Source organism: Pogona vitticeps, chromosome 11 (genome assembly GCF_051106095.1).
Source record: "Pogona vitticeps strain Pit_001003342236 chromosome 11, PviZW2.1, whole genome shotgun sequence".
Classification (NCBI taxonomy): domain Eukaryota; kingdom Metazoa; phylum Chordata; class Lepidosauria; order Squamata; family Agamidae; genus Pogona; species Pogona vitticeps.
Genome location: NC_135793.1, coordinates 25,947,777 through 25,957,832, shown reverse-complemented (window position 1 = coordinate 25,957,832; position 10,056 = coordinate 25,947,777). Strand labels below are relative to the sequence as shown.

At 60.3% G+C, this 10,056-nt stretch overlaps 1 protein-coding gene across 2 annotated transcripts in view; it reads left to right on the top strand.

Annotated features, from left to right (window-relative positions):
- Positions 1–6,063: 6,063 nt before the first annotated feature.
- Positions 6,064–10,056, top strand: part of KLF8 (KLF transcription factor 8) — a 42,953-nt gene continuing 38,960 nt past the window's right edge. The window contains exon 1 of one of the 2 annotated variants that reach the window (XM_072981327.2): positions 6,064–6,200. The gene's annotated coding sequence lies outside the window, so the exon portion shown is untranslated. The remainder of the gene's footprint in view (positions 6,201–10,056) is intronic. The other variant, XM_078380623.1, reaches the window with a different exon arrangement.

The window sequence follows — 10,056 nt, the reverse complement described above, 5'->3', positions numbered from 1 at the left end:
GAGTGAAGGGACCAGTCAAAGAAAGGACTCCGTGGTGCTTGCGACAGCAGGGCAGTGGGGTCTGCTGGATAGGAGCCCCAGACCTGGCCTGGAATCTAGGAAGAACACTCTCTCTCTTTCTCTCTCTCTCTCTCTCTGTGTGTGTGTGTGTGTGTCAGAGAGAGGGAGGAAGGGAAGAGAGAGGGCTTCATGTTGATCCCCCAGGGCCCTTTGAAAACCTTCAGGCATACCCAGGGAAGACCTGGCCCCACAGACGCATGGCCACCCGAAAAGGTCTAGCGATTGTTCATGGCTTTGTACCTGCAGCTCCTTCTCTGGGCTTCCTCCTGTTGCGCCCCCCCATCTTTGCAGCTGTCCCTACCAGGCAGGGTATCTTGGGTGGCTGGGTGGGTGGCTGCCTGAACAAAACCATGCAGACCCAACCCCCAGGATGGCGTGAAGCCACCCCCTTGTTGCCCCCGATCTGCCGCATGACGAGTGGCATTTGCTGTCTTTACAAAGGGAAAGGAGGGGGGAGAGGAGTAGCCGGAGACATCAGGACCTCTCAGAGCTCCAGTGCCATCGCGTGGCCCTGCCAGATACAGCGCCTGGCCTGCAGCTTCTAATGGCAAGGAACTTTACATAGTTGCCAATAATACCTCTTCACAGGACGGGGCAGGGGTGTGTTTGTTTAATCTTTCTTCCCCCCCCCCCAACAAAGAGGGGTTGAAGAGTAATCTCGGGTGCAGCTGGTGAGAGGACAGAGGAATGTTTTGCTCACAGAGATCCATGGCTGCTGGCCACGTGCCTGGGCCAAGCCAGGCTGTCAGAGCAGCAGAATCAATGTCTCACCCCCCCCCAGCAGAAGGCTGGAGCCCCCCCCCCCCCGCAGCATCCAACAAGGGAGCCTGGGGAATTTCAGCAGAAGAAGGAAGGAAACCGGCAAGCTCATTGCAGAAGGACTTGAGGACCCCAACAGGTTTAAAACTGGATTCCTCTTCAGTGGCCCTTTGAGGCACAGCGGATAGGATACCCCTTTGGTGACCAACGTCTGTTGCAAAATGATTCCCACACCCCACAAAGCTCCCCACTTGCCCTGCAGCCCGGCTAGGCTTCGGGCAGCTGCACCCAAAGGGACACGGTCTGCCCATCTGGGGAAAGTAACTGATGGGAGGGTGCACACGCCCACTCCCATTTGTGCAGCTTTAAGGAATCCGGTACCTTTAAGAAAGCCAGAAACCAGCTCCTGGGCCTTTTCAAGATGTGGATCTTTCCCTCCCCACCTCTGTGAAAGGAGCTGCTTTTAAAGGCAGAGCTACAAGCACAAGTTAAGGTAATGGCAACATAAATGGAAAGCCAAATGCTGTCTAGTCCAGAGCTGGCAATGGCGGGAACTCCCTTGGCCATCTCATTGCGGCTACCCTTCAGCCTTGCAGGGATGCCTCTGGAACGAGAGCCCCAGCAGATGCTCCCTCTCCCCTGGGAAGGCTTGGCCTTTCTGCCAGGCCTGCCCTCTTGAAGCGCCCAGCCCTCCCGTGGTGGGTGGGTTTGGGTAGCTGCAGCTCCTGCCCCTGGCCAGGCTGTAGGTTTGGTGGAGCTGCTCCCCCCTTGCTTGTTGGACCCCTTTCCGGATGAACTGATCCAGCAGGACAGAACTTGGAGGGACCATCTGTTGCCGTGGCAACCCTGGATAGACTCAGAAGCCTTGGATTGGCTGCTGGTGATGTCATCTTTCTCTTTTGCTGGACCCCCAAGATTCAGGGAGGTCCTCTTTGCACCCTCCATTGCATCCCCATCCTCATCCCCTCTGGCTTCCTTCTTAGCTGGATGAGAGCTTGTCAGAATGAATCTAATTGCAACTACTTCATTAACGGGGCGAAAGGAATGGTGGTGTCCATCCAAAGAAGGTTGATTAATGTTCAAAACAATTTTCCAGATTTGAGATGATAAAACAATTCCTCCTAGGGAGGTGTATCAATGGGCACCCCCTGTTTCTCTTGCTGTGACCTGGCTCACTCCTTCGAGCCACCTGCCTTGCTTTGTTTACTTCTTTCAGCAGCCGCGCAGGTGTTTCCTTGCAGAAGAAGGCCTTCTTTTCTCCATAAATAATTACTGTATCTTAGAACTGCAGAGCCTGAATGGAGCCTATGGATTATGGAGTCCAGACCCTGTCAAGGAGGCACCGTGGGGAATCCTTGAAGCATCTGGGCTTAATAATCCATAGATGATGATGATAACGGAGATAGAATTTTAGGAAAAAAGAAGGCCTTCTGTGAAAGAAAACACACACACAACTGCTGGAGTACCTCCAAGAAAAACAAAGTGGGGGAAAGGCTTCAGAGAGGATACTGTGCAGCCATCAGAGTGGCCTAGGTTGATCTTTTAGACTCATCCCATTAACTATGCTTGCCCACGGCAGCTTCTTCACACAAAGCAATGGAGAAGGACAGTAGTCAGACTGGCAAGAATAGGGACCAAATGCCTTGGAATTTCTTTTCTGCCTCTTCCTGCCTTCACTGGCCTCTAAGCAGAAAGGGGAGGCGAGGAAGGGAGGGACATGAAACCGGAGAATCTGGATGAGTTTTGGAAGAACAAGCTCTGGAGAAATGCAGAGCTCCTACCGGCTGATCCCTCTCCTCCCTGGAACACAGAACATGTCCTCCCTCGGGATTCATTTATTAGTTTCATTTATAATGGGTGCAAGGTGTATACATCCCTCAGAGCAGCTTACAACAGATAAGACAATAATAGTACCCACTTACTAAGGCAGAATGCAATCGAGTACTGTATAATAAAAAGACAGTAAGGCAGAAGCAGGCATTTCAGATAAGAGGCTCCCTCAGATGAAAATATCAACTCCCAGAGCAGGTGGGAATGGAGGTTTCGGTCAGCTAACAGAAGGCAGCTGGGAGATGGCGGGGGTGGGGGGGAGAGCACAGATTTCATGGGGCAAACCCACTGCCCATATGGCTACCAGAACCTTCACTGCTTCCCCCACTGAACAAGCTTCTCCTACAGATGGGACACAAAGAACTCCCTCCTCAAATCCCAGGCAGCGGACAGGTAGGTCTGAGAGGAGATGCTCCAAAGCCACCTGAGGCTTCAAAGGTCATCGCAACATTTTGAAAGGAGCCTGGGAACAAAGCAGTCCCCTTGCCTTGTCCCCCCAGCCCACACAGCAGTTGCAGAAAAGCTGTAACGCCTGGAGGACTGCCTTGACAGAGACACAACACCTCCCACTGCAAAGCCAGCCTTACATATTTTGGGCAATTTATGCATTTTGGATTCTCTTTGTTCTTTCAGCCAAGTGGGAAGTGAATGTTGCTAAGCATGGGCAAAGTGCTCCAGTATCCAGTGTGAGCCCCAGGAGAGCTAAGGTCTGGCTCAATGCCCTTTGTCTTTGGACCCCGGAGGCAACGAAAGTGAGCCCCAGGCCTGGCCTGCTCAGTGCCTGGTGGGGGCCCGGGCTCTCTCTTCAGGGCAGGGGGAATCCCACCACCCTCTGGGTGCTTTCTGCTCCCTGTGACCCTCTTGGCTTGACTGCTTCCATGGGAGCTGGGAGAGGCAACGGACAGGTGAAGGATTCCCGACAGCGCCTCCCTGGCCCAGCCCTAAGTCTGGCCCAGGCCAAGCCATCTCGCCATATGGGAGCAACGGAGTGGAGCAGGGTGTGGTGAGCAGCAGCGCTTTTCCTTCTTCCTTGTTGACCCAAAAGAAGAGCGAAGGGCAAGCAGCCTGACTCGCTCCAACCGACCACCCTGCCAAAAAAAAAAAAAAAAAAAAATGAGCTGGAGGGCTGGGATAACCCTGTGTTCATTGGAGCCACTGTCTGCTGCTTTTCCTCTTCCAGACCCCTGAAAGGCACTCTTCGCACCCCTCCTGCCTCTTCCTCCTGGGGCAGACAGGGATGCCCGCCTGTTGCCGAGGAGGGTGGCCCAAGGGCACCCCCCAGCCCCGCTCTCCACCCATGTCTGTCCTTCTCCACATGAGTGACACCATTCTTTTGCCACAAGGGCAGCTGAGACTCTGAAGCAAAGCCTTCACAGGACCCACCGGGATGGGAGGGAGGAGGCTGGCGGCTCCCGCCGGGCTCTCCTGGGGCTCCACCGCCTCTGCTCTTTTAGGGCCTCCTGGCATCTCTTCTCAGGTCCCTCCTCCCAGCGTGCCTGTAGTTCACCCAGGGATAAGCAAGGGGGTGGCATGATGTCAGGGGTGCGCGCGTGGAGAGCTCGTTTCCATGGGAAACCTGGACTGGGAGATGCTTCCTCCATGAGCTCTTGCTGGCAGTTGCTATGGAAAAGCGAGCAGGATCGGTGCGTCGTTGTGGGGCTGAACGACAGGGCGGCCTGCAAGAGCAGGGCACCCTCCAAGGGCTGGGGGGGGGCAGATGGTGAAGTGGAGCAGGAGGGCCACTCCGCAGGGCAGGTGCCCACCGCTGGGGGCCGGCCAGTGTGTTCTAACCATCGGCGGGCTCCATGGCCAAGCCTTCCCTGGCCAGCCTGGCCAGCTTCCTCCTAGCCCACCCTGCTTCCTTTTCTCACCTCCCCTTCTCTGCAGTCCCAAAGGCGTCACTCAAGTCCTGCATTCAAATCCACAGGTGGGCAAAGCACAGCCCTGCCCGTCTCATTGGACCGCAACTCCCAGGAGTCTTCAGGATGGCTACCTTGGCCGGGATGAAGGGGAAGGGTGGCCTAGCCCCCTCTGGAAGGCTGCCCAAGACAGGGGGCCACGGGCCCAGAGAGGACCCAATAGACAGGGAAAGAGGAGGACCAAACGTGAGACGGGTGGACTCAGCGAAGGAACCCACAGCCTCGAGAAGGGAAGTCCTGAGCCCAGCGGTTCAGGACAGGACTTTCTGAAGTCCACTCGCTCACTGGATCCCTATTCAGGGATCAACTGGACAGCCATCCAACTGAGCAATGCAACAGCCTTGTGAAGTAGCCGAGTTGAGTCTGTCTCAGGAGGCATAACCCGAACTTAAGAAATCTGCCAAGTCTCAGCGTGGCGCTGTCGAGATCATTCCCACGTGGGTTTTTCCAGAGGAGGGTCCCCCGGGGGGGGGGGTTGTTTTTGCCCCACCTGGTGGTCCGGAGCAGCGGAAACCTCTGCCCAGGTTGGACCGGTCACTGCTGACTGGCCCGGTGCCCCCCTTCCCCCGTTTCCCCCACCGACGTTCCACATGGAAAGAGCCCTCCCGTGGGCGAAGCTGGGTGGGATGCTGTGTTCCTGCCTGCCTCGGGCAGCTCCCCCCGACCCCCACCCACACCCCACCCTTCGAGTCCTCCCCCTGGCAGAGGGGCTGAAGCGTAGGCATCACCAGCGGCCTTGGCGTGGGGCCCTCGGACTTGCCCGGCGGGCCGCCTCTTTGTCCGCTGGACTCCCCGGAGGGGCGGGGGCGCGAGGTGGGGTGGGCGGGGGCCCCTCCTCGTTTCCCTCGCCTCCCCGATCTGGGCGCCCTTCCCTCGCGCGCGGCGGCCCGAAGGTGACCGGCAGGCAGGCAGGCAGGCAGGCAGGCAGGCAGGCAGGCAGGGCGGCGGGCGAGCGAGCGAGCGAGCGGCCGCGCCTCCGCCTCCTTCCCCGGCCGGGCTCCGGGCCGCTCACCTGGGCCTTTGGTCCCAGGCGGGGCGGGGCGGGGGGGGAGGCGGCGCGCGGCCCCTCCCTCTCCCCATCCTCTTCGGCCTCGGGGCCGCCTCCAGGCCGCGGCACCTCGCGCGGAGGCGGCGCCAGCGAGGGCGGTGCTCGCCCCTGCCCGTCCCCACCCGGCGGCTCGGCCCCTCCGCCCGCCCGCCCGCTTGCACGCGGGGAGGAGCCCGGGGTGGGGCGGCGGCGGCGGCGGCGGCGGCGAGGTAGGTGGCGGGGGTGGGGCTGGCCCGGGCGCCTCTCGCGAGGGCGGCGGGCCGGGAGAGCGGGTGGGGCGGCGGGAGGGGGGGCGCTCGCCACGGCCCGCTGATTGACAGCCCGCGGAGCCGCGGCTGGGTGGAGCCGCTGGGTGGGGTCAGGGACCGGCGGCTGCGGGGGCAGCGGGCGAGGCGGCGGCAGGCAGCCCGGGAGGCGAGGCCAGCCTGCCCAGCCCAGCCCGCCCGCCCGCGAGCAGCCAAGGCGGCGCCGGCACCAGCCCCAGCAGCCCGGGCCAGGCCGGGCGGCGGCGGCGGCAACGGCAACAGCAGCAGCAGCAGTTCTCCATCCCGGCGCGCTCCCGCCCAGGAGGAGCCCAAGCCAAAGTAAGTCCCTCCGGGGGCCGCGGCCGCGATGCCCGGGCGAACCCAGGCGGGGCGGAGGGGAGGGAGGGGGAGGAGGGGAAGCGCCTCCCCAGGAAGCCGCGGGGGCGGCGGGGACCCGGAGCGGACCGGGCAGGGCTGGCCGGCAGGCAGGGCGCCGGACGGATGCGGGGGAGGCGGGCGGAGCAGCCGGGCGCCGCGCGGCCCCCCCTTCCTTCCCGTCCCGTTTTTCTGGGAGAGGGGGCCCTCCGCCTCTCCCCTGCACCTCCCACCCCCCACCCCACCCCCCACCCCACCCCCCGCCGCCTTCGGGGGAGGGGGGCCGGTCCGGCGGCCGGCGAGTTGGCCTCTTGGTCCTCTCCGCGACGGACTGCCCTTGGAGGAGGAGGAGGAGGAGGCGGTCCCCGGAGCGGTGCCGCGGGTCGCCAGTAGCCGCTCCCCGCCTGGCCCCGGGGTGCAGCCGGCCCCGGGATCCCGCCTGCCGAGGGAAGGGGGCGCGCGGGGCTGCACCGGCCGGCCGGGGCTCCGAGGTCGCCGCTGCGGGTTGAGCCGCTTCCTGCCGGGGCGGCCCCTCCCACCGGAGGGGGGGCGGAGAGCGAGCGAGCGAGCGCGATCTTGCAGAGTTGACAGCGGGGGCGGGGCGGGGAGGAGAGGGAGGGGGCGGAGGGCGAGCAGGTGCCGCGGGAGGGGCGGTGGCCACTTTTAAAAGGCGCCCCGCCTGCCGGGGGTGGGTTATGTGTGTGTGTGTGTGTGTTGGGAGGGGGGTGTCGACGTACTGAGTAGTATCTCCCGCTTGCTTGACTTTGAGCTTTGCCCCTTGCTCCCCCCCCCCAAAAAGGAAGATTTGGGTCCCAATCCTACAGGGAAGGCTGAAGAAACGAGAGAGGTCGCAGCAGGCACCTGGGGGCTGGTGCTCTCCAAGATTTTGAGCGAGGGCAGAGGGTTTAATTTCTACCAGGTGGAAGCCAAGCAAGTCCTCAGAGGCCACAGAGAATTCTGCACATGCCTAAGAGTGCGCTTGGAGTGGCGGAAGCTTCAGACAGGCTGTGATGCTTGACTTAGCCAGGAGAGGCGCAAGTGAGTGCCAGCTGCCACCGGCAGGGAGAAACCTGTGCGGTTTGGTAGGGACGCGAGAGCCCCCCCCCCCCCAGAGCAATGGCAGCCCAGCAGGTCCGTTCCCCCCCCCCCAGGGACAGACGCTTCGGCAGGCAGGCAGGCAGTGGGAGCTGGCCGTTGTTTCTGCTCTTCCGCCTCCACAAAGTTACTCTGTGTGCAGGCTGCCCACCCCCCCCCTACCGGTTGTAGGTAGGGGGGCTGGGAGACCCAGATTAGCCTGTAGGTCAGATTCCTGCCCCCTGCAGATGCTGCCAGGTGGGCTTCCGTGGTCAATAGCTGGGAATTCCTGGTGTCTTTGGTGGGAGGGGTTGAGGCAGGGCAGAAGGAGGGGCAGGTGGGGGGGACGGTTCTGCTGCTGTGCCAGTCCTCTTCTTGACTTTGGGCCAATCATGATTGTCCCTCCCCTCTCCTGTCCTGTGTTGTTTTGCTGCCTGCATCTTTGGCATCCCCAGGGAGCTGTCAGGGTGGGGCGAGCTCAGCTCTGAGCCTGTGGGACTCCCCGCTTCCTTTCCAAGGCTTCCTCTCTGTCCAGGGTGAGCAAGCGGTGACTTTGAGCATGGCAGGAGAACTAGGGGTCCTGCCCTCAACGGAGGCCTGGCTGGGGTGGGCAGGGGGTGGTGCAGGTCAGCCACGGTGGTGTCCCCGCTGCTATTTCACAGGATTTGAATCTTTTGGGTCCCAAAGCGGGTGGTGGTGGAGCAGGGAGAGAAGCCCTTCTTGCATCTGTGCTCCTGGGAGGAGGTTTTAGCCTGAATGACACCTTGCCAGGCTGAGCCTTCAACAAAGAGGACCACCCGCTGCACCCTGTTACACCCTCGGGAGGCATCCCGCTCTGCTCGGGCGTTTTTAAACTTTAGCAGCCACTACCAAAAGATGAGTCTGTGGTTGGTTGCTTAAGAAGTGTGTGTGTGGGGGGGAGGACAAGGACATAGGGGGGGGTGTGACTCTGAATGGCCTCGTGGCTCTCCTCTGCCCAGGCAGGAGGGGCTTCTGCCCCCAAAGCTTCATGCTGACCTGAAGCCTAGGACTTGCTTCTTGTTTGTGCCGGAGGCAGAATCCTCTCTTCTTCTTCCTCTTCCTCTTCCTCTTCTTCTTTTGCTTGCATTTTCAGTCATGGGGGAAAGCTTTGTCTTGACTCCTCGGAGACCTTTCCAGTTGCGTTTTCAGTTGTCGGTGGAACAGAGAGCGAGCCGGGAACCAGGAAATCCCCGGCTGAAACTTCACATGTGTCACAGGCGCTGCTTGTGAGGCTGGTTGAGCTGCTTTTTGCAGGGACCACAAGGAACATCTGGAGAGCCGCCGTGGCTGTGGCTTGAGGTGGCCCCGTGGCCGTGCTACCAGTTCCCTGGGGGGGGGGAGGGGAGACTTTGGGAGAAGCCTCTTTGCCTCCTGTCCCCCTGGGTCGCCTCGGGGGGGGCGATGCTGGACACTGCACGAGGGCCCATTCCCCTGAGGGGACAGCCGCCGCACAGGACTGGGATGTAAAGGGTGCCGCTCAACCTTTGGTCCCCCCCCCGGAGGTTTTGGGCTTCCAGGCAGAGATTCCCTTCCTCCGGTCAGGCCAGCTGTGACTTCCAGGAGTGTGAATCCAGAACGTGTGGTTCATGAGACGTTTGGCGCAGGTGGTGTGTGAAGTATTTTGTGCATGCGCCTGAGTGGCCCTGTGGCACTGAGCACCCCGCGGCCTGTTTAGGGGGCTGTATGCCGCTTTCCCCAAGATGTTAGGACATGTTAGAATGGAGCAGATTTCTGTAGAAGGTGTTAAGTACCTGATGTTGGGGGGCGGGGGGAGGGCCGGCAGGAATTGCTTGCTGATGCTTTCTCATGCAAGGCTGTTCTTAGTTTCCACAGTGAGGGATGGGCTGTTTTTATTTCCAGCAGCCGCTCAGTTGAACCTGTCTTTTCCGTTCCTTTCTTCTCTGCAAGAAGAAGGCATGCAGGTGTGAGCTGGCATGGAGGGAGCACGACGACCGCAGGAGTTGAATGGCAAGGGCAACGAAGGGAGCCAGCCATTCAGCGACACCCACAGCCAGCCAGTGGAGAGAGTGGCAGGCGAAGCACTCGGGGGACCTGGGCTCAGGTTTCTCCTTGGCCGTGGAAGCCCACTGGGGAGGGGAGGGGGCAGGGGCAGGGGGGAGTGATAAAACCACACCTTGAATATATTGCATACCTTGAAAACCCTATTGGGGTTGCTTTAAGTCGAATGTGACTTGACAGCATAGAGCAAAACAAAAATGGAAAGAATCCTGGGGGGGGGGGGGGAGGGTGATGCTTTGGCTCAGAAAGTGATAGTGATGGTGGACCTTATGGGTTTCCTTTTTACCTGCCTGGGCCATAATTCGAACTCTGCTCATACCCTGCAGGTAATAGCACCTACTGGAGCTGAAGGTAGGCCACCTGCTTGGCTTATTTGCCCTCCAGCTGGCTCTAGGGCTGCGGAGACACCCCCCCCCTTTCTAGCTTTGAGACACAAACGTAGTGGCCCTGGGCCTAAACCTGACCACTGTCCAGGATCCCCCTTCCTTGCCAGGTGTTTTTTTTTTTTGGCCAGCATCACACTGCCCCTCCCTGCCACTTATTTAACTCGAATGATCAGTTGTAACCACCTGTACTTCTGGTTTCTCACTAATCAGAGGCTTTCAGCACTGGGTAGGTTTTGAGATCCCTTGGTCTTCATTTGCTTTTGTCTGTTGCCTTCTAGAAATGTTTGACATCCTGCAATAACGTCCCTGTTTCAGCTACT